Genomic DNA, 25,679 nt, shown 5'->3' with positions numbered 1-25,679 from the left:
AGGAAAAAACACCATGAAAGCAATAGGAACTACTATAACTTCTTAGTGTTCAAATATTCACATTAAAACCAACTCCCAATAAATAAGTCCTCCCTGTTAAATAAGCAGAACACTATTCTCTGTTTGCATGAAATTAACCAATATATAAAAGCATTGTAGTCAAATGTCCTTAAGCATTGATATAATTCCACACTTCAGATTACCTCTGTGTTCTTAGTCATTGCTCACAAAATTTGCCTGCCATGTTGGAGGGTCTGCATTAGATTAGGGGTAGGTGTATTTAGTACCAATCTTCTTTTTTTCAGGAAAAAAAAAAAAAAAAAAAAAAAGATTTAATCCAAAAGTTAAATCCTGAAATCAGACTTTTTATTCCATCCCAGTGAGTTTCTACCTCTGTGGGTACGGTGGGCCTGGGCATCATTTCCTATAGGCAGGTATCACTGGGAATATATGAATCAAAAGTTCTACTACTTAAGAGACTTAAAAGGGAGAAACATAAGCCTCTGAAACTCCCTTCTTGGAATGCTCTTGATCATTTCAATTTTTTACCTCAAACCCCAAAATCTTTTGTGTTTGCCTAAACAATGAATATTGGAGGGATCTTGATCCCCTAATGTGTCCTATTATGTCGTTTCATGGGATGATGAACTCCAGATTATATTTACATACTACTAGTGATCTTTCTAGTGATTCTTCCAAAATAAAGAGCAGCAAAAAGTGTCTGACTTTTTCCACATTGTGGAGGAATATCTAAAAGGGAAAACTTCAGGAAAAGGAATATAATCCTTGTTCATTATTTCAAGCAAAAATCAGATTGATTTCAGGAGATTAGATTCTTTCTTATCCTGCTGCTGGGTGGCTGGAGAAACTGTCAGGAGACCATTATTGCAGCAGTCAATTCATAATCATGTCATAGTGCCCAGGAAGCAAGTTTTCTAATACCTGCTCTTGACAGCAGGTTACCAGTCACTGGAAAAATGTATCCAACTGTGTAATTGCTAATAAACACTCACATCTCCAGGACACTGGTTGAAACAGAAATACTTCACTTCTGTTCTCCAAATCTCACCTGAGTTTATCAGCTGTTATAATTAAAGTCACATCCAGAGCTTGAGTTCTAAAAAACTAAGAGAAGGCATATTTTAAGTCTCCCAGACTCTCTAGTTTCAAGTAAGTGTGATAAAGTAATTTTTGAAAATAGATTTTAGACATATATGAAAGAAGGACACTTTGGTCTGTGCTGAGCATATTCAGCATGATAAACTATACAGAAATGAATAAACTATACAGATCACAATAGGAATTGTGAGAAGTATAAAGGACATTTCTAAATTGAAGAAGGCACATCCTATATAAAGAAAAATTCAGATTTTTTAAGTACAAAAATTAGTATAGTTATGTAAAAGCTCTCATTGTTAGCTGTGTACTTAATGATATTGTGAACATAAATCACTAAGTCTGGCTCAAGGGCTTCTAATCTGCTTAGACACAGGTATAACAGGTCATCAGCAAAGTTATTACTGATTTCATTTTCATGACTGAGAAATTTTATTTTAGGTATTTTATTGCTGATGTGACTCTAAATGGAAATAAATAACTTTCCCTCATCTGCTCCAGTCAACAGTATACTATCTCCTATAAAAATTGTCGTGATTAGGGTCTTGTCCTGTCATATAGTTTAAACAAAAATTAACTAAAACTTTCCCTAAACTTTTAGCAAAAATTAAAATTTTATCAAAGGAACAAATTTATATCATACCCGTAATAAGTTGTATTTATTTAAAGAGTCATTTTGTATGCATTTGAAAACTGGGGAAAACTCAGATAAAAGATACAATACCAAGAAGCTCACAAACTACATTCTGGATGGTTGTGAAATGTTTGACCTAAATAATCACAGTGTGTGACTAGATGAGCTTTATTCTGGGGCCATTCTAATATCTGAGTTGCCTTTGTAGATTGTCAGATAATGGCATGGTGGTTATGTCACAGATTTTCAGCCAAAATATGACTTGTGAATATAATTAGAACCAGTGATCTGACAGCATATGTTTAAAAATCACAACCCATTATAGAATTTCTGAACCATTTCTCTCCTCCAAGAATATTTATTAATTGTGTCTTTATGCTTTTGTCTGTGCTCTTTAAAATACACTTTTAAATAATGACAAAAGTGATACCAATCAATTTCTTTGAAACAGATAAAGTTTTTCAGTCTTGTTGGAATACCTGCAATCTTTGCTTTTATTTTGGATCTTGGATCTTGGGCCAAATGCAGTCTTTTTGGTAATCATCTCTATATTAATCACACCTAGAAGTATTTGAAACACATATTGAATATTAGATTTTTAACTAGAAAAGTGATGCTGACTTAGTTTTTTCTGGTCTGCCACATTAAATCTACTCTTCCTACCACTTAGGATAATTCATTATGACACTTTAAATCAAACAAAAAATATCCATAACTCAATAGTAATGATTACAGGATTATTAAATAGTTTGAAATAACTCAAAATTATTGTGCATCAATTTATCCTTTGGTGCATATGAGGTTCACTATATGCTATTCTAAGGAAAAATGGAACTCCTCTGGGACCTTTCACAGAGTTAAGTAGCCACACAATTCCATAATCAAGTTAAGACCCATTTTAAATGAAATGAAACTCTATTTCTAATTATACTAGGATAGTAGCCATGGACTGGATCTCTTCCCAACAAACTTGGACTTCATTATAGCTGAATTCCACTGACTGAAATACAAATGGAAAACACAGATTACATCAAGTACTGGAAAAGAAAATGTGGATGGATCTTGTAAAATGTATTACCATTTCCAGGATAATAAAGGAAAGTTCATATTGTTCTGATGATATGTCAAAAGGGTCAATTTCACATGCTTAAGATGACATAATGATGCTTTTGATTGTATGTTTATGTTAGGTTCTATTACTTATTTGCAAATCCACCCGTATAAGGGTCATAGCAATTCTTATTTCAACACAAAATAGAATATTCTCTTTTGAATAGGTCAAATTAAATTAAAAGCTTAAAGATATCACAGCACTTAATGACAACATACAGCTCTATACTTTTATGAGAAACCAAGCCATGTTTTCATACTTCACAAAGAAGCCAAATGGTAATGTGGTTCAATTGAATTTCTTGAAATTCTGTAAGTATAAACTCTTAGGTATTTTACTGGTGGACAATGGACAATAGGGTGTTGGCTAATGTAGTTAAACATTAATAAATGTTTCCAATCCAATATTTATAGAAGCCAAACATACAATGACATGCACAGTATTTCATCTGTTCATAGAATTATCTGTTAACAGGTTTCCAAATGGTTCTCTACAAAAGCAGATCCCATAATTGATTTACAATAATTTTCTCAAGTACAAAATGATTAACATAATTTTTTTTATCAAATACAATTACCAAATTAGTTTTCATAATCTTGTTAAATGTAGCAAATACAATTTGAAAATTGGGAAGCATATTAGGATAACAGCTTCCTATCTGAAATATGATAAATGATATTTTAGACAAGCCTAAACATTCTCCAGGTACAAGTTCTTCTTTATTGAAAAATGTGAACATTTCTGTAAGTCCCACTATTAGACAATATAGAACTTTGTTCCAGGAGAGAAGAATATTGTCTATAACATCTACTCAATCAAAATATTTAAAATATTATATCTAATCTCTTGAGTCTTTTGCTAATTACTGCTCATGTCTACAACAGAATAAAGCACACTGCATGCTGCTACTTTAACAGAAGTATTTAACTCATATAGTTAAGAAAAAAGTATCTATGTCTACTTGTCTATTACCTATCTAAGACATCATCTATTATCCATGAAAGGAAATATTTGTCCACATATAATTTTTTCAAGACTGTCTTTAAAATAGTAGGAAATTTAGAACTACAAATTATAACCATCTTATTACTTTGCACTAAAAATCAAGATAATATAATACATTTGTAAAGTATTTTCTGAATCACTAAGTATTCTTCTGTTCCTCAGCTAAGCAGTTGATTTCCTCTTTTTGGATCCATTGCCCTCTCTGCATATCCACATGCAGGAATATCCTACTGATTTTGCAATCTAATCTTTTGAAACCTTGAACTTTAAGGCAGAAGCTGTCTTTCTCTCAAGGGATTTGGCTTTATATTGCATAGTGCTTTGGTCAATATGACACTGAGCTTGGTAATTCTATTCACTAAGAACATTACTTGAATTTCACTAGTTTTCTCACTAATGGTCATTTTTTCTCCTTCAGAATTCAATCCAGGATATCAAAGTACATTTAGTCATCAGATCTGTAACAGTTCTTCTTTATTTCTTATGACCTTGACTGATTGATAATGAATTTTGCTTGAACAAAAAATAAATAAATGACTGGTATTGAAAACCAACAGATCTACCTTATATATTATGTTTTGCATATAAAGTGGTATGTGATGTAAAATACGTACTATTCTATGATTGTATTATAATTGCTTCTCTTAAAATATCTGACATATATGCTTAAGTAGTTTAAATACTGATATAAAGACCAAATACCAAATACAGTTTAAAAAAAATTTATACATACATATATATATATATATATATGGCTTTATTTTATTTTTATGTGGTGCTGAGGATTAAACCCAGGGCCTCATGTATGCTAGATGCTTGCTCTACCACTGAGCCACAACCCCAGCCCTAAAATTTTAAATATGAGAAAAATTTATGAAGACAAAAAATCATGGACTTTTTCAAGGAATATGAATTAAGAACCATATGACCCTTGTAATGGTAGTGAGACAAAGACAGAATGAATGGATCAGGGGTAAGAGCATTTATTATTGGTTTAGACAGATTTAGATTTTGTTGCTGATTTCTTCATTTACCATCCATTCAGTCTTAAAAGACTTACTTGAGGTTTAAAACTTAACTTAGTCTTTAGTTAAAGATAATATATTGCCTAACCCATAGGCTTATTGTGAGGATTAAAGTATAGTCAATATACCTTCTAAAATTAAAAATTAGTCCTTAATAAGTATAATGAATAAACCAAAAGGAAGAAGTGGAAAAAAGATAAAGAGGAACTATCACCAAGAATATAAAAATGTATTATTAAAATTGTCTCAGGAAGAAATCCAAGACAATTCACCTCTCTGATGATATGTTTATATAACAAATATCAGAAAATTATGTAATTGTAATTGTAATCTTTTCTAAGCTTCCAACATTTCCTTATAAATTAATTTATCTCAATAAAGAACTGTTAATATTAACTATTAATGCAACATCCACTAATGAACACTCCAGCATGTTTTAACAGTCTCCTACAACACTAAGGGATTCAATAAGAAAAAGCTTATGTGGCAGCCTTAACTGTTGGCTCAAGTGCTCCAGACAGTCTTCAGAAAATTTACCCATTATAGAAAAGTAATCTGTTCTGTGTTGCCTAAATAAAGACTGTATGAGAGATGGAGTAAATTTCTTTAAATCATGCAAAAATAATTTTCAAACTGTTATTTTCCACATTGACAATTTAGATCTGTCTCGTGTCCATTGCTTCTGGCAATTTCTATTTGTCATGGAAAGCAGAGTCCCAAGTTCAGGAGTTCAAGAATTTTTTTTAACCAAAGATAAACAGAACTTCAATAAGTATGATTGATAAGAAAGCCATAGTTGAATGAAGGATAGAAAAAAAAAAACTGAAAATGGTAATATTACAGCATTTGTATATTTCTTACATATTTCAAAGCTTTAAAACAGTTTTCTCATTTTATTTACATTTGTCTGTTAAGTAAGTCAAGAGCATAACGCTAAGTTTTATATGTAATGAGAAAAGTGAGCACAGATATATTAACTGAGTAATTCTGCTACCTAGGGATTTTCTGACAAAGCTAGTACTAAAATTTTGTTTTCTTTAATCATAATCCTGTTTCATTCCTTAGGTCATCAAAGAAGCATTTTAGATACGATGAATCTTCTAGAATGGTAGCATTTCTCACTATTTGAACACACATATATGTTTAACCATAACCTTTTTTTCTGTTGTATGGATTAAACTGATTCTCAGAAACAGCAAGATATATGAATTGGAAAGTGAACAACTCTTCAAAAACCAGCATTTCCACTACAATGTGAAATATATTATATCCTGCTTAAAATTGTTTGCAAAAAATATAACTTGTGAATTTTGTTAATTTCACAAATTTCACAAATGCTTCCTTCTAAAACCAACTAACTAAACAGTCAATGAAATGCTTCTTTTTAAAAAAAGGAGAAAATAAACAAAAACTCAGAAATTCCCAGAACCTTACTAAATACCATAATCATGACCTCTCTTACAAGAACATGGTACTCCACTTATATACAGACAATTAACATGTATGTAACATTGTTGTTGAATATAGAAGACTAATGTATTCAACAAGATGCTATATTTATATCAGTGCATTAATATTGTACTCTCCATTAATGGTTTAAGAGGTTAGGAGGAAGAAAACTGTTGAGAAGATGAGTAATCAGGGAAGGCTACATATTGGAAACATAAAGCAGGTTTGGTTTTATAATGTCATGATTTAAAAAGACAAGGATAGGGGAGGATATTCTAAACTAAGGAGAGAATGAAATATAATGATATGGGTGAAAATTTGGAACTATCAATTTTTGAGTATAAGCTAAAAAAAAATCATAGAGTTTTAGAGTTTGAGCGGACTTCAAACATTCTGCAACTTACCTCCTGTTTCCTCTGTTTGGGATCTTAGGAATAAGAAAGCAGAGGTGATTTGCCAAAAACATTGAAATTGTTAATTTTTCAGTTGGTTCGTGAATCTGGGTCTCTTGAGTTTCACAGATCCGTGCTCTTTTAAATAAATAACAAGTTAAATTTTACTAGATCACATTTAATTCAAAGTGAGCAGGTCTATTAAAATTATAGGCTAAAAACAGAAGATTGCCAAAGCGAGGGCTTAAAAATATTCTGTTGCAATTATTGCTAACCTGCAAGAGTTTCATCATGTCCACTTATCTTGTTTCTGGCAAGAGATAGTACTTCTGAAATCTAATGTGGCCTCATACAATTATTTGGCACAAAATGTCCCCAAAGTGTGCCAGAAATATCATGAGTGAGATTTTACAGCTATATTTCCACCCTATTTTCCGTGTTGAGATTCAAACACAGTTTACTTAAACCTTCTGATGAGAGTTCCAGGCTTATAAGCGCTGATGCACATGTGTTCAATGATGATTGCATCAGAAGGGCAAGCAGGGTTACAGATTGACCTTGCAGCTCCTATTCTTTCTTTTTCCTTGATGACCAAAATGTGTGCTGAGGCATAAACTGTTTAAAGCTTGAAAAAAAATTATACTTTCAAATTTGGCATAAAGGCAAATGATGATTTTTCATTATTAGAGATTCTAGATAACTAATTTAATGAATTCAATAAAACTTTATGAATGTTCAGTGAACATTTTAGTAATTGTAGATTTCCGATGTGCCAGGTGATTTTCTAGGTGATCATGACATTGATGAACACACAATGCAAGTCCAATCTTTAACTTTAGTGGACAGTAGAAATTCATTCTAGTTCCTTTATTATGTGCTAGAAAATATCCAGTGGAGGGTATGAAAAGATGAGAGAAAAATAATCTTCCATTACCAGCTCATTATTCCAAGATAATCAGACACAAACAAGTTACAACGACAAAAACAATCGGTGTGTTCCACCTTGTGGCAGACAGCACTGCAGAGTGAGTCCCTGCTGGGGACAAACAGAAATACAGCTGAGAAACAAGCTTGACATTGATGGCATTTATGAGTCGAAACTTGCTATAAAATAGAACATTTTATCAAAAGTATAAAATCAGAGTTGAAACTTGCTATAAAAGAACGTTTTATCAAAAGTATAAAATCAGATGCATTTGGAGTTGAAATAGAGGGACTTTTATATAACAGGCAAGACTCTGTCTTACAAAATTATACATTCTTTTGTTTTCTCTTTTTTATTCCTTCTATGTAGCCATACTAGCTATTGTTATGGAAACTTTTGTAACATGTATTAGGTAATTTGGTTTAATGAATGTTGATTAACAATGCTATTGTATTATATAGTAAAATATAGTTAAATATTATGTTAAAGAGATAAAACTACTACATATTAAAGTTTGAGTCCTCTTTGATGCTTACTGCTCATGACTTCCAAACTAACCTTAAAACATTAAGTGAAATTTATATAATAGAGCAGTGCTAGGTTTAGATGGAATCAGTTTTTACATTAGTTTATTCATTTCTCTCTAATTCTCCACTATAGTAATTACAATTTTTATTCTGCAAGCCTAAAGTGTAGCTAGAAGAAAAACAGTATTTAAAAACTTAAACGTAGAAGAATCACTGTTCTCATCTACTTTAAAAAGCTGATTCAAATAATTAGAAATTTCCTTGGACTAAAAAAGTAAGTTGATAAGTTATATCAATTTTGGCAACTACATTGGACTTAAAAATAATTTTGGAACTTCACAAGCCCACCCAGTATTTTAATCTGTTTGCAGTGGAAAGTTTTCTTTTGTCTTAATGAAGGACCCAAGATATCTAAATAAAGATAAACTCACCCGGAGATCCTAAGAACTCATAAGTATGGAGGAAAATCCCAAGTGACAGAAAAAATAAAGAAAATGGATGTCTACTATCAACTATTGTTAAGTCTTTTTAAAGCTGATTTAATCTATAAAATAAAGGTTGTATTTGAAGTTCTCTGGTGAGAGGTAATGGAGTCAGAGAGTAGTAACTGTTTAATGGAAAGCCTGAAAGCAAATGCTCATAATGTTAATAATAAAAATTATAAAAAGATGAGAGATTTTGAAATAATTTATCAAGTCTGTGTGTAATTGAAAGTTAGAGTTGAGGAAAGTACACAGAGCTATAACACTGTAGGACATTCTGAGGTGCAAATGGTTCCACAGACCCTCTCAGTGGTGTCTCTCCATGGATGGGGGATGTGACCACCAGCAGTAGTTCACAGATAGATGTGCAGAAATGGACTGAGGGAAACTGATTGCATCAGGAGGATGTTTTTCAGATTTTGTTTTTATTCCAAGAATTCATGCTTCTTTTTTCCCTTCCTCCTCCTCCTCCTCCTCCTCTTCTTCTTCTTCTTCTTCTTCTTCCTCTTCTTCTTCATCTTCTCCTTTTAGTTTTTGTTTTTATAAAGATAGTCTGGGTGAAGGAAAGATTTTTGAGGAAAATAATTTTGGTTTGTTTTCCTGTTCATTCCATTGTACGGTATATTGCTGCTAACAAGTGTCTTTTTGATACTACAATTACAATTGCTAGTTTTTAAAACTTTAAATCACTTTTCCAAGAATTAGTATCTTTCCTTTGAAATGGATAAATGAATATATGAATCCTTCTGGTTATCTCTCAGTCTCATGGTGGGGGGGTTATGAATAATTATATTTGGGTTTAAAGTTCCATAATTGTGCCCTAACAGATATGTGTATCAGAAAAAAATATTATACCTCTCTAAGCAGTCTCTTCATCTGTAAAATAAGGCTCTGTGACACTTAAAAGAGGTAATCTATTTTAAGTATGATGATTTTTTCCTAATAATTCAGCTAAAATAAATGGCAAATTTTAGATGTTCATATTGTACTCTTAGAGGTATTTTTGTTGGTTAGTTGGTTGATTGGCTTGATTGTTTTGATTTTCTTTTTGAGACAGGCATTCTGAGCATTAAAAAAAACTAAAATAATAAATATCATGTCCCTATTTTGTTTAACACTAGGCTGTTAACACTTAAACTATACCTTAAAGATTATAATCTGTAAAAATATCCTAATCTAATCTTAAAGATAATAAGATAGACTAAAATTTCTGTTGAATAATGCAGATTTTAATTATCAACATGTATTTTTTTACATTGGAAATGTATACTGGTAACATACCTGGATTTCTGCTATGTGATATGGTAAGATAAATATGTATGCCCAGAAACACTTCATACCCATCAATAAATTTCTATGGGTATAATCTTAGAGAAGTGAACACTGTGCCCATAAAATCAAACTCTAATATAGTGATGATACATGGTACCATGTACTCAGCATCTTAACAGGTAAATGAAGTATTCATTGGGTAGAAGGGGTTCTTTGGAAGTTACACTAACTCTTTTGGGTATTATTTTGAACATTCAGGAGACATTTACTAAATGGCACCCTAGTGATAGCTAAAATTCCTTCCAGTTCTAAAAATTCCATGATTCCATGATTCTGTAATTTAGCCTATAAAAACACTCTCCAAAAAAATCACATCAACCATTCAGAAAATAATACCATAAGGCCTGTCATGTTTGTGCTTCTGCCTTTTGGATGGACCACTATTTATTTTTATAGCTTTCCTCTTGATGGGCCTAAATAGGAGGGAAAGATATAAAAATATTTTCCTTATATTATCAGTTCTTATTTTTTTGCAAGTTTGGAATTCATTTAGTTGAAAATCAGTGCACTTAACCTGAATCTAGATAGTTTTTGTTGGACTAAGATGGTAAGTAAAATAAAATACTGGAAACAAAACTTCTAAGAAGTTTCCAAACTTTCTAAACCTTTATTTTCTCTTTCCTGTTTTGAGGCATTTTTCACAAACTGTGGCTTGAGTTGGATTGTTTCTCTTCGTGGATTCAAAAATGCCATGAAGAAAACTTCATTTTTGGATCTCTGATTTCATATTTTTGAATCCACAGTTAACAACAAAAGAAAAGATAGGAGTTTGAACATTGAAATGCATGGCACTACTTACAATTACAAGCTCCTACTTGTAATTTATTAGCTCTATAAAGTCTAAATTTATAGTCATCTCTCAAAATTCATTGAATTTTTGGAATTAATGGTCAAAATTGTTGAAAGATTATAATTAACTTTTGAATTATTCCTGATAATTCATAATTACCAATGGAAGAAAGACAATATGATTCTAAGGAATGGAAAAACTGTATGCATCTATGTATCATACATATATATTGTATATATGTATATTTATACCATATATGCATATGGTATGAATAATGTAAGTACACTATAAAGTGTAGACTATGTATGCCCATAGGATTATTAGTTATATATGTATATACAAGAATAAAATGCACACGTATTTTGTAAACTATATATCTATTGAATGTCATATAATATAATATATAGATATAATAGTTCATATATATATAATCTTAATATTTATTTTCACATAAGCAAATAACACTCAACATGTTTGAAAATAATTTCATCTATGAACATTTTACTTTCAAAAGCATATAATAAGTGGATAATTCACAAATTCATTATCCTGGTCCTCCTAATTCTGAAATAGTTTCAGTTATTTTAGAGTTGAGAAGTTTTCAAGCATATTTAGGTAAAATCAACATAAATCACTCTCAGATTTCAAGTTATCTCAGGAAAAAGTTGTAACAGTTATCAATATTTGCCAGAAAAGCCTTAAAGATTACTGTATATTTCAGATTAATCAAGATTTTAATACATTAAAATCTTATATACTGTATATTAATAAATATATAAATCAAGAGAAATAATACCTAAGATGATAATAGGCAATATGTCATTTTGCTGTTGTTAGGTATTTTGAAATTTTATAAAAACATCTTTGAAAATTTCAAGGTCTTGGGAATAATAATATATTTTAATAAATTGTGTATAAATCCTTTAGTGAAGGAATATTGTGATAACTTTAAATTATATCTATATGTCATGAAAATAAATGTACTTGAAATATTAATACTCTCAGGTTTACATATTTGTTGATTCATTTGTTTTCTATTTCTCAAATTAAAATATCTATTCAGACCACATTAATTTAGGGCCTAAAAACTGCTTTGAGAACTTATATTCCATTTATGTATGATTTATCAACATGCGTAAATGCATCCTACTGTCATGTATAACTAATTATAACAAATAAAAATTTTTTTTAAAAGAAACATAATTTTACTGCCTTTTGTGGCACAAAGAGTTTAATCTTAACATGCAGAAGGAACAATTTTCCTTGGGTGGGAGGTCTGGATGAAAAGCCCATAGTGGCTTATACTGATTCCATGCTTCCTTTATTATTTAAAAACCTGTGTCATTCTTGATGTGTTTCTCCCCCTTAATGTGACTACCCATGCAGAATACACCCTTTGGTCAGAAAACCTTTATTCACTGTGCCTGAAATTCCAGGAAGATAGATTGGAATGTCATTCTTCGTCTTCTCGGTTGTCAGTCATAAATTTGAAAAGTTATATGGAGGTTCCTATGAATTATGTATCAAAGTGGTTTTCCTGTTATGTCCAACAGGAATCTGCTGAGGAGAGGCCACAACAGAAAGTTGGAAATCAATACGGAACATTTTATGTCAAGATTACTTTCTGTCATTCGGGAATATATTTTTGCCAAAGGAGATGACTAGTTAAGGCACAGATAAGGAATCAGTGGAGACATCCTCAGACGCCTGTATGCAGAGATATGTTTCTTTCTTTCTTTCTTTTTTTTTTTTTTTTTTAATTGGTGTACCTCTGCTCTTTAACCTGACCTTTGTAGGTGGCTTGCTAAATCACAAATATCTGTAATTTAGCAAGTAACTGTCCTTAACTCATTAGGACTGACCCAGGTCATTTTCAGAATGTAAAATGTTAATACATATGTTCTTGATTTATTTATAGTTAATTCAAAAAAATATTGCTGTCTCAGAGTAGTTTCATGTCCAAGAATGCTATAGAAAAATATTATAGGTCATCTGTCCTCTCTCTTCTTGTGGTTTAGAATTTCCTTAATGTCTCCACCCTCTCTCCTTTTCTCTGATCTAGCTTTAGTAGTCACAGGTTTTTTTTTTTTTTTTTTTTTTACTTCACTGGGGAGAGAATGCTATAATCTAATCATTTTGTGGTTTCCTGAAAATTTAATTTTTGACTTCTCTGTGGTTTCTTCTCTATTCAACCAAATATACATATTTTATTATTACTTTTCCTATACCACTACAAGTCACTCTTCCTTCTTCACAGATTTCCCAGTAATAGAGTCCAGAATAGGGTCCAGTAATATTTTTTTTTTCATTTTCTTGGCAGTGTTTTGAAAAATTCTTTTACTTATCAGTGGGTGCCATTAGGCTGAAATGTGTGTCAGGTTTTCAAGAGTCTGATAGAACTTTTATTAGAATTCATATGAAAGAGAAGGGTGGAGGCTGAGGTGACTAAGCAGAGACAATCTCATTTATGGTAGTACTAGAGCAAGATGCATTCCATAGAATCTATACTTTGAACTTCATTCTTTTCCTCAGCCAGCAACATACAATACAATACTCTCTCAAGATGTTGAGCAGTAGCAGTGAGCCTCAGGTCCCAGTCAGCAATGCAACCGTGAGGGTTAACAACCCATACATGACAGTGCACTGGAGGGTCGTGTGCTGAATGCATTTTCAAAGAATGATGTTTTCAGCTTATGATGGGTTTATCTGGATGTAATTGCACCGAGTCCAGGAGTAGTTGTACAGTGACAAGGCTACAACTGCTGGTATGTTCAGGGTAGTACACAACATGTAACCACAATTTCTTTAACTCATCCCTTAATAAATGTTTCCTTTTCTTCATGATGATCCATTCTATCAAGACCATTGAGTCAATTGATGTTAATTCTCTGTTAATTTGTTTTTTTCTTGCAAGCAAATTTGAGTCATTTTGCATTTTCATAATATTTGTTATATTCTACCATTACAGCACATGCATTTTTTTAATGCATTCTGAAAGCCTTTCAACCTGCAGTCCATTTCAGTTTGAAACCTCTAAAAAGATAGGACTTTACTATAACCATATGGTTTTTCAATTTTTTTTTAATTCACAAAAAAGAATTAGATATATTTTGTGTGTATATGTGTATGTGTGTTTTAAAATTTGTTATCTCATTAAAATTCATCTTTTCCCAACAATCCTGTCCAGTAGAGATAAAATAGATATTTTTATTTTCTGCTTCATAAATTTGGAAACTGTGGTTAGAGAAAAATCAAATGACTTGAAGAATGAAACAAAACTGGCAAATGGTAAAGTTAATCAAATATCTGAACCCTCTATTCATTACCCAGTTATAAAATAATGATGATAATAATCAAAATTTATTAAATACTTAAGTTTAAACATTCAAAATTTGTTAAATAACTAAAGAAAATTAAAACCAAGCTGTGCAAAACTTCATGGAAACAAAATATTCTTACCACTCTATTGCTCTGTCCCTTCCATTCTACAATATCTAATACAATGCCATTAAAGCAGGAATCCAATGAACATTTTTAGTAAGTTCCATTTCCTAAATTTGAATCATTTTAGCTTTCTTGAAGAGATAATAACAGTCATATGGTTCTTGGGCAGATTGAATACAACATCTTTGTAATTATAGTCATCTGGGAGTGCAAATGGTATGGAGATGTGTAAAATGTAGGCGGTGACATATTACTCATATTACTGGGTATCAACCATGTGTTGGTTTTCATTCTAGTCACAGATAATTTGCCTATCTGCCAGTTTTGTTTTCAGACCATTTTTTTTTTTTTTTTTAAACCTTAGTGTCAGCCCTGTTGAAACCTCATTGTTCTCTGTGACTCTTTGGGAAAACCATCCTTCCATGTATATCCTTGTGATTTCAGTCCTATACACTGCACTCTAATTATCTACTTGCATTTTTGTTACTAAGTTTTCTTGTCCCAAGGTTCCAAAATAAGAACATCGTTTTGCCTATGACCATGGCACAACTCCATCTCCCACTGCCCCTTGTAAGATCTGTCATTTTCTGAGAATCATGATTCATCAGTCTTCATCTACAATGACATTGCTCCTTTCAATATTGAACAATTTTTCTTTTACTGTTATTATTAAAATCGCCTGGACCCTACCAATTCTTCTCTTAGAGAATCACATATTTGATTAATAAGAGAAACTTTATCTTACAAATAAAGAAAATAGGTGCTGTAGTGATAATAGATGTGTCCAAGTTCACATCTTGAAATATCTTCCCCTTACTGGTTTTATATTTCTGCCTTATCCCCATCTGTTTTCCCTTGGAGCTGGTTTCTTTTCCCCTAGCCACAAGATGTCTTCTTCAGCATTTCAACGCCTTCTAGTGTATTAAAAAAACTTCACCTACAAAACCATATTTTATTCACATGTTTATTATTTTGTGTATATTATTTTATTTAATATAGACAGAGAGGTATATACACTTGGAGAATAAATTTAAGTAACATAGTTTAGAATATAGGATTGACAATACTGGACATCAGAAAGTCTATTTCTGCTTTATCTATTTATATTATTTGTATATTCTTATATTTTAAGTAATTGGAACTAAGATTTTATTTTAGTTCTTTTAAAAATGAAACTTAAAATAATCAATCATCATTTAATATGAAATGTCATAGATATGAGATTCTTTTACTTTTTGTGACAATACTTTTTTGTATTAAGATCAATGCTTTCTCTAATTCATCAATTATGTTTCAGTATGTTTTTAACTCTAAAAAAGTTTTTAAATGGAAATAAGTCATTTCTATATAATAAACCTAAAAGATATTTACATTACCCTGAACAAAATGCTTCTATGATGATCCTTCCACATGGGAAAATTATAAGAAAAAATAAGGTTCCGTGCTCATAATTGCACTGTTTTCTGTAATCAGTGCCAGATTTGCACTATTTTTAGAGTAATAAAATGTTAGTTGTGTTCTTTTGTTTTTAGTTTCTGTGCTATCACATGTTACTGATACCTTTCTCCTAATTCTATAACATCATTAAATCCCTGCTTTTCAGAAGACACTCTACTTGCTGTAAATTCTTTGAAAATATTGCCTAGTTGTACCCTATTATCTTTAAAACTTAAATTTTATTCTAACTGAAATATAAAACAGGAACTGTATACATTTATGAGGTGCCATGTAATGTTTTGATAAATTTATTCATGTGTAACATTTAAAACAGGCTAAACATATCTTTCTCTTCAATTATTTATCATTTCTTTATAGTGATGACATTCAAAATTTTTTTCTTCTACTGTTCTGAAGTTTACAGTGGATCATTATCATTTATAGTCACCCTACTGTGTAATAGCATACCTGAACTTCTCATTTATAACTATAACTTAGTACTCTTTGGTCAAACTTTACCTGGCTCTCCTCCTCCCTTCTTTCCTCAGCCTTTGGTAACCATGATTATATAGTCAACTTCTGTGATGTTAATCTTTTTATGTTCCATATGAGTGAGATCACGCTATCTATGTGCTTTTATTTTGAGTATGGAATCTGAGGTCCAGAAATATTTACAGGCTTGCTTAAGTCTTACAATTTTTAAGCATCAGAAATGATCATTATATCTTCTTTCTGAAGTTCTGAAGAAGTCTTATAGGGACTTTGTATTTGTTCTTATGCCAATGCCAAAGTCATCCAATAATTTGCAATGCTAAGGATGTAGAGATAATCAATCTGAGGTCCTTCCCAGAACTGACCATTTATCCATACTACAATGTCTGATTTTCCACTTTTTTTTATAATAGTGATGTAAAAGAAACAACAATGGTCGGTGAAATGTGTCCACATCACAGTCTCTGGGACCTGCAATTGTCTCTGAAATGTTTCCGTGTCACAGTCTCTGGGACCTGTGAATATATTGCATTATATGGCAGTTAGGGAATTTAAGTTCCAGGAAGAAGTATGATTGCTAATGGTTTGTCCATCAAATGGAGAGATAATCCAGGTGGGTCCATGTCCAAAATAATCAGAAAAATACTTAAACATGTAATCAAGAGGGAGAATAGTCAGTGTCAGAATAATGAGATGTAAAAACACACTGCTAACTTTGAGGAAGTCTGAGGAAGGCCACAATCAAAGAAATGTTGGCAGCCTCAGAAAAGTTGGAAGGCATACACATAGCAAGACACACACATAAAGAGCCTCCATAAAGGAACTCAGATCTAATGAACCTTGGATTTTAGTCCAGTGAGACCTATTTTGGACTTTTGACCCCTAATATTGTAAGATATCAAATTTGTGTTATTTTAAAATACTGTTTGTTATAATCTGTTAGAACAACCAGAGGAAACTAATACAGGTTGTAAACCAGAGGAAACTAATACAGGTTGTAATCTATGTTATCTATTAACATTTAAACTTTTTATTTCCAAAAAATGATGCATTGATCTAAGATTCATAAAGGTGTCTCTTCTAATGCATTTAGTAATTTTCCCAAAACCTATTTCTTGTTTGCCAGATGCACAGTGAATACATTTTCATTGTACTTACATTACAGAAGCAAGAAGTCTGGAGGTGGGTATGCACTCTGGTCCTCTGCTGCTCACTTAGAGTATGCGGCCCAGGACATCACAGAGGAATTTTCAAATAAAGACAAATTGTGCTTTGATGAGTTCTCCATAGTTTAATATTGAATGATACCTCTGGCTTCAGCTTCTTTAGCTGTGAAATAAATATAATAAAACCTCACTAATATCGTAAAATCAAATTAGGTCATACTTGTGTAATGCCTTATGTAGAAATTGATATGCAGAAAAATCCAGTTTATTCTTCCCTGAACATGTATGCCCATTTAGAAGGAAGACAATTTGCTATTACAAAATCACGTCTCTCCTGAGTTAGTGACTACCAAATGATAGAAAAGAAGTCAAAATTTAGCTCCACTGTACCATTTCAAAGATTTGTCTTTTTCTCCATTCATATATTAACAAAAACAATATAGAGATCAGTAGTGTCAACATTATTTAAATTCTTTAGGTAAAATGAAAATGAACTTGTCTTTTTTTTTTTTTCTCTCTCTCTTTTTTGGAAAGACAAATCAATCCTGTATAAGAGGATGATTAAGGACTACAGTTAAGTACTTCAATATGGTATTGCTTCAAGTTCTAATTTTTGGAAGCCAATATTTTGATGTCAATGATGACTATGATTTAATCAGGGGAGTTTTCATGTTGCTGTTTACTTCAATAAAGTTCTTTCTGGAATGATTCCCAGCCATGTCAATAGATTATCCAAACTCTGCAATAAGCAGTGTGTAATAAATTACTGAAATTTGGCTCATTAAAGCGCACATATGTCTTTGCATAATTTCCATTTGAAAAAACTGGGTTACGTTTACAGACCTCCAGATCACATCTTAGTTTTCTGTCTTCTTTTTCATTCCTATGTTCTCCAGTGATTCAGCAACATGCAGAATCTTCAAAGAAGTTTTTTTTTTCCATATTAGATACTCTTCATCACAAACAATATTCATATTCCATCGAAGATATTTACATTGCTCCTTGCAGAGGGTTCATTCATTTCCTTGCTCAACCAAAATCCACATCAGTCAAAAATTTTCATGTAGATCATTTGACAGTCTGGGAGTATCCAGTGTTGCTTATTCAGTTGTTAATTATTTTATGACCTAACGTACAATTTTATTGATTATTTTTTTTCTTTACGAACTACCTTCTGAAGTTTTCTTTAGAGTCCAATTGGCATACCAGATTCTTATTTATAAATACTAAGAATTTGCTCTTAATCTTTGCACTTGTATGATTTATGGTTTTTATCTATCTGGTATGTTGATGAAATTGAATGTAATGTTGCATGTGAAGAGGAATGTGTGATCTATAAAACATAATTATTTTTAGTGTTAGTAGCAGCAGTAAAATATATAATTGAATACATATAGAGTTTTTTTGTATGAATATAAAGTGCAGTTTTACAAAGAGAGGGAAAGTAAAAGTCATGGTCTCAGGCATAAAATCAGACTATGTTTAAATATGGTGATTGCATTGTGATAATTGTATACGACGTGGTCCTCTCCTTATCTTCATTGTGATTTTTATTAGGACCCTGATAAAGGCGTGCACATTTGTTAAGCTTCTGTCTTCACCTTTATCCTTTTCTTTCTTTTATTTTTCTTTTCCGATTAGCCATATATAGCTCTGGGCGAATGAAAGGGTAAAAATCTGAAGGGGAGAAAAAATGTATAAGAAGGTAAGTCAGTTTCTCTCAAAACAAATACAAAGAAATGTGCTGCTTCTGACCTACCTAAGTAACTTGAGAAAAATATTTCTAAGGTTTGGAAAGATATATGCTGAGGAATTTATCTAGGTATATGAATCCTAAATAAACATAATCACTTCATTTGAAATCTAAAGCTTTGATTTATTTCAATAAACACCCATCATTAATTTGGCTAAAGAGAGAATTAAAGAAAGCTATGTATCTGGGTATCAACCACCATTCTGGCTGGTTGAGGGACACATGCCACTGTACAGGGTGGCTATTGCAGCTCTAAGTGTATGTACATATCAAGACAGGAAGAAAGGTAGTGCCAGCTAGACCACTTTTATTCCTAGAAAAATAAAAGGTTTTTTTGAGAAACCCTCTGTATATTTCTAGTTCCACCCCACTGATTAGAAATTCATCATATGCCTACCACTAATAATAGCAAAGAAAGGAAGAACAACATTATTTAATTGAGTTCACTGCTCTCCAGGGTAAAATCTGTGTTCTGCTAATAAGAGAGAATGAAGGAATGAATATTGTTAGGTTACAGTTTTTCCTGCCTGTCCCAAGAATTTACTTGGTTCCTGGTGATGTCTCATAAAAATCTGTAAATGGATAGATTTAGAGAAAGAGATAACTTATTTTCCATGAGAGCAGCTTTCAGATACTACTGATTAAATATTGCTCTACTAGTGGATGTGGTGGCAAAAAAGCAAATTTGAAAAATTTGTTAATATATCTTGTGCAATGACTTTCCATAAACTATCATGGAAAAATTGAGTGTAGCTTGTTTTCATTTGTACTGAAATCAGTGTATGAAAAACATTTCCTTTGTAGTAATTACTCCAAGGGAAAAAGTTCTTTTTCTGAAAATTTTCTTTTCATTCTAAAATCTCTTTTCCACAGTTAGACATAAGCAATTACAGGGCTATGAGCCCTATGTTTAAATCAATATTAACATTTGGCATTTAGTGAATTCTCTTGATTCTTTTGAAAGGGATCCAAGTTGACTTTGCTTTTTTTAATAAATTAATTTTAAATAATCAGATTCTGACACTGCATTCAATTCCTTTGGCTTCTGACCAAAAACCTTGTATTTAAACTTAGAATACTTTTAAGATCTTTTAAATTATGTCTGTGCTTTATTATGTGGATCAGTGGTTCTCAAATGGGGCTTGGTATCATATCTACCTGAAATTCTTAAAATGAAAATGTCTGTAAAAAATCATTATTTTAAGCCACTAAATTTGAGGTGGTTTGTTTTACAGCAGTAGTTAATTAACATAATTGTGTTCCACTATGCTAATGAGGTGGGTAAATTTCAGGGGAAAAATAACTTGAAAATACTTGATTTTGAATAAATAATACCCCCTTGTTTTTTTACTATTAACTGAGAACTTGCTGAGAAAAGCATTGTGCTAAGCACTTTGTAAGTTATCTTGTTTTATCTTCAAAACAACCCTATGAATTTGTTCTGTTATCCTTATTTTTCCCAGGATTACAATCCATTAGAACTTGTTTCATTAGAACTTGTTTCCACTAAGCTATATCTCCCCCCAGCACCTGCTTTTAAAATTATCCTGCCTTCCCAAAGGGGGGGGGGGGACCTCTAAAAATTTACCAGAGCAAAAAAGTCACATTTTGTGGCATGCAATTTTATCAATGCAATTCAGTAAAAAAAAAATGTTTTAAAGTCAAGGGCTGGGGTGTAGCTCAGTGGCAGAGCATATGTGCCCCTGTGTTCAATCCTCAGCCCCCCCCCCCCAAAAAAAGTCACATTGAAAATATATTGAGATTCTAATTAATATATCTGGCTACAAATAGAATATACAACCTTCAAACTAATATAAAGCAAAGATGTCACAGTAAAATCATATTCTTATAAGACCCCTCTGTTCTAAATATACATCATGAAAGGAAAAATAAGAAAATTAAAAAGTCCTGAATGAACTCAAAACACAAAGCAGTCTGAAGTTGAGGGCATTCTGGGTTCTGAGTAGCAGTTTCAAGTTCTGTTCCTGTAGAATAATCAACACTAAAACCGTGTCCCTAAGAAAAATATATAAAATGTCAGCTTTGAACCCATTTTGTCCCATTGTCCCAGACGTGAAACACCCAAAAACAATTGCGACCATTACACAATTTGTTACCTTTGGGAGAACTCCAGTGTTGATCAAGGTTATTCATTCCCTAATCCATGAACATGTCCGCAATCAATTCTTACTGAAGTACTTTGTTTTCCCTAGTCTGAATAAGCATACTGTAAGTGAAAAATTTATATTAGAGAAAACACAAATGACCAAGGAATATATAAAAGCATGTCTAGCTTTCATTAATAGCAGGTAAATGCAAATAAAAATTCTATAGGTTTGCATACATTTTGCATAATCAAAAATTCAAGATTATATGTTAAAGTTATAAACAGGTCCAACCATATAACATTGTCATATTCAAATGTTTTTGACATACAAGAACAGCTGTTTAATAGGATTCAACTGCGGAAAGCCACTGCTGCTTGCTGACGGGCTGCTTCAAGCGGCTTGCGCAGCTCTTACGAAAGAACAAAGAACTCGGCTTCTTTGCCTGGCGGCTCCAAGTGGCTCCGCTTACGGAAAGCCGCTACTTCTTTCCAAGCTGCTCCACTTACGGAGGAAAACCGTGGCTTCTTTGCCCGGCTTGCTCCAAGCGGTTTGGCTTGGCTTCTTGCTCTTTTCACTTACCTAAAACCGCCGCTTCTCGCCCAACCAGCAGGACAGAAGACACGTACACTTCAGAAGTTCATGAAGCAGCTTCCCCTTTATTCAAATAACACCCTCAATATATAAGCAGTCTCATGCATAAGCAATCGTAACCAGATATGTCCATCCAATCCTGTTAAAGGTCAAGCATCACTCGCTGGAGCATACATGTAAAGTATATCTGTCCACGTGCTAGGTGGCTGAACTGATTATAATACAGCCAATTGTAAACGCATTCTGCCTTTCTCCAGGCATAATCAGAACGCCGTTTGCTCTCTGCCAGTCGCCATCTTTGGATGCACGTGTGGTAACCCTGGGCCCTGGTTCTGCCGCCACATTCAACCCAAGTGAAGGATGTTTCTTACATTGTCTGTAGCAGTAAGAACACCTCTCAATAAGAGAATGGATAGTGCAATGCAATAGTGATGTAATGTTTTGTAGCAGTTAACAAACTGGATTCATGTGTCTCCACTTGACCAGATCACAAAAACAATGTAAATTAAAGGAATGTAGAAAGCATGTATAGTATGATACTATTTGTATGAATAAAAATAACAAAAGTTAATACTACATATTAGATATGGATACATGTCTGGCTGTGAAAGTATCAATGAAGTGGATGTACACCAATACCTGATGAGAGTTGTTTGCTAGGCAGAAGGAGTGATGGTTAAAGGGATCTTCAGCTTATTTAATATTATTTTAAAAAGGTGAATTTGACTAAATGTTAACATTTTAAGTTCTGGGTAATTGTCTTATGTGAAGCTTTTTGTGTCTTTCTAATTTTTTTTTTTTTTTTAAGTTTCACAAAAGTTCAACTTAATAGAAGAAAAATAAAGCAAATCATTTGTTAAAAAAAAAAAAATGAAAATATCTGTATTCACCTGAGATCCTCCTGGAGTAGTCAGAGAGTAGTATCACTTCTAAATCCACAATTTATTCTTGTGGATATCCTTGCCTAGAGCCACATTTATGTTCAAGCATGACTCCCAAAATCAGTAAAAATGGAATAAATGTCTGTTCTCTTGGCTTCCTACCCTTTTTCCTTCCTAGAAGTAAGAAGAGCAACCTGTTATAAGATGACCTTCGACTCTAAAAATCATCTTTGTTGCTTAGCAGAATTCTGTACATTTCAGATAACTTCTGATTGTACAAATTCTTGTATGTAGTTCAAGTTAGCAACTATACATGCCTTTCCAAATTTTATAAAGTGATTGCCATATAAGAATATAAGATATACGCTGCATAGTTTTCTTACTACTTATGATTCTGAAGAGATATCAATCACCATAACAGATTTTAAAATTCTGATGAAGGTACTAGTGAATTTGGAAGAAGAAAACTTACTACGAATATCAAAGAAAATATCGTCATAGCAAAAAAGTGGTATAGTGGAAACTAGAGAAGGCACCAATGTTTACTGAGCAACTCCAAGCGGAATTTTTGTGTGACTCTTGCTTCCCACACATTCCTTATCTCCAAAGTAAAAATTTTCCAGTTTCCTTTAGGGCACATGTGGTCTATTTGACGTGCACTTTAGCAAAACTTGGGGCATTTTATTTTCTATTAAGTTGCTCGATAAATATTACTTGACTACAAACCTGCTTAATACTTTCCTTGTGGTAAATATAAATTACAAGTTTATGAATGAAATAAGAAATAATTGTTGCAGGAACTAAATTCAATCCAGAAAGAACCACTTATTTATGGATAAATTACTTGGGAAAAATAGCACAAAATTTTTGCATTTTCTGGTTCAGGAAGTACTTATTAGAAGAAAAGGAGATTCCATAGTTAATCAAGCATTTGAAAATTAATAAGAATTTTGGGGAAGTATGATTTAGAATTCATACAAGAAAAATCTTTCAGCAGTGAATTTCTTAAATCAAGAAATGAGTAACTGGTTTCTCTGAAGATCAAGCAATGTATGCCATGAACTAGATAAAACTATGTGGAGTAAAAACTCACGGTATAAGTCTCCAAAGCAAGAAATGAAAATTGATCTACTATTTCTTCTCAAAGTGTTATGAATAACAAGGATTAGTTACATGCAAAAATCACTGGAACACTGAAGGTTGTGACTCCATAAATGGCTTCAAACCAATAAAGAATCTATTGATTGGTGAAGTGACCACCTCTAACACCAATGCAGATTTGAGATCAAAGAACACCTTGACCTCTGCACTTCTTGAATCAGGAAGCTCCAGTAAAGAAATTTCCTGCTTAGGCTGGAGGTGTATCTCAGTAGTAAAGCATTTGCCTAGCATGTGCAAAGCACTGGGTTCAATCCCCAGCACCCAAAGCAAAAAACAAACAAACAAACTAAAACACAGTAAAAAATGATATTCACAGCTCTCTTCTGTAGCTGTTGGTGCAACTGCCTCTTGGTGTTCAGAATGCAGGAATATGAATACCAAAATGAGACACCTCAATTTATTCACATTATCTTGCTCTTTCTTTCCAGAATAAAATGATGACCCCCTCTTTTATTGTTTTATTTTCTTTACAGCAGTCTCACATATTCATATATATATACATATAAATTTTATATTTTATATATATAAAATGATAGAATCAAGTATATATCCAGATAAAGTGGTAAAGGAGTCTTAATAATACAATTAATTCCCAATTAATTCAATTAAGAAGGAGAAACAAAAGTTAATGAATACCAATTCAGAATCCAACAGAGCTAACTATTTAAAAGTTCTGATGCCAGGTACAGAGGCCTAGGCCTATAATTCCATCCGGTTGGGAGGCTGAGACAGGAAGATTGAGAGTTCAAAACCAGCCTCAAGGTCCTAAAAAACTTAGCAAGATCCTGTCTCAAAATAAAAAATAAAAAAGGACTGGGGATGTAGCTCGGTGCTTAAGTGCCCCAGGGTTCAATTCCCAGTATAAAAAAAAAAAGTGCTGATAATGTTTTATTACCAAGTCATTTAATATATTGATCTGAACATTCTATTTGTGCTTTTGAGTTCCTTTTTAATGTAATTTCTCTTGAACAAAATTTCTCACATGTTATAAAGAATAAGAAAAGAAACTTTAAAATGATTTTGTTTTCTTTGCTAAAATTCTCTATAAAATGTTTATCTTTTGGCAGTCAGATTCCCAAATGGTAATACTAACACTGCAAATACATAAAAAATTATAAAAATAGGCAAATTGTACTTTTTGGCAATACAGAATTAATTATATATGGATATAAAATTTTATTCCATATTTTATACTCAAATTTTTACTGTAAAATAATAGTAAAGTAAAAATAATTTGGTAGAAGAAGTAAAAAACAATTTTTATAAAACCTAATGTCAAGTTTAAAAGTTTAAAAAATGGTATTACCTAGTAAACAGAAGAATAAAGTATTCAAACCATGGTTTAAAAATATTGACAATGTCCTTTCACAGATTGATCTTCTAAATGTTTATTATGTGAAACCAGTTCCCACAAACCAATATGACGCATGTCAAACTCCAGGTTCATTTAATAACACACAGGAAAGAGGCAACCATTTAAGTAAGCTTTATTTTTGTTTGCCCAATGGTTCTATCATGACAAGAAAAAAAAAAAAAAAAAAACTCCTATATGGCAACTAATTTTCATTTGATAACAAATGTCACTTATTCCACACAATTAATTCCCAAAAGAATCATATAATTATATGACATCAAAATTTTATCAAACGTATCAAACTAAGATAGTTTTTATATGGTTTATATTTAACCCAAAAATGCCAACCATCCAGATGGCTGCTGAGCTTAAAAAAATAAATGAACAAGAACCATGTTAAAATATAGTATTTAACTGGAGGCTTCTGGTGTTTACTTCTTAATCAGCAATTGGAGTTGAAAATTTTGGGCTTGGATAAGAAATTCTTGGGCACAGTGACCTCTG

This window comes from Sciurus vulgaris (genome assembly GCF_902686455.1).
Source record: "Sciurus vulgaris genome assembly, chromosome: 8".
Taxonomy (NCBI): Eukaryota; Metazoa; Chordata; class Mammalia; order Rodentia; family Sciuridae; genus Sciurus; species Sciurus vulgaris.
The sequence above is the reverse complement of the archived record's forward strand: the minus strand, read 5'-3'. Positions refer to the sequence as shown.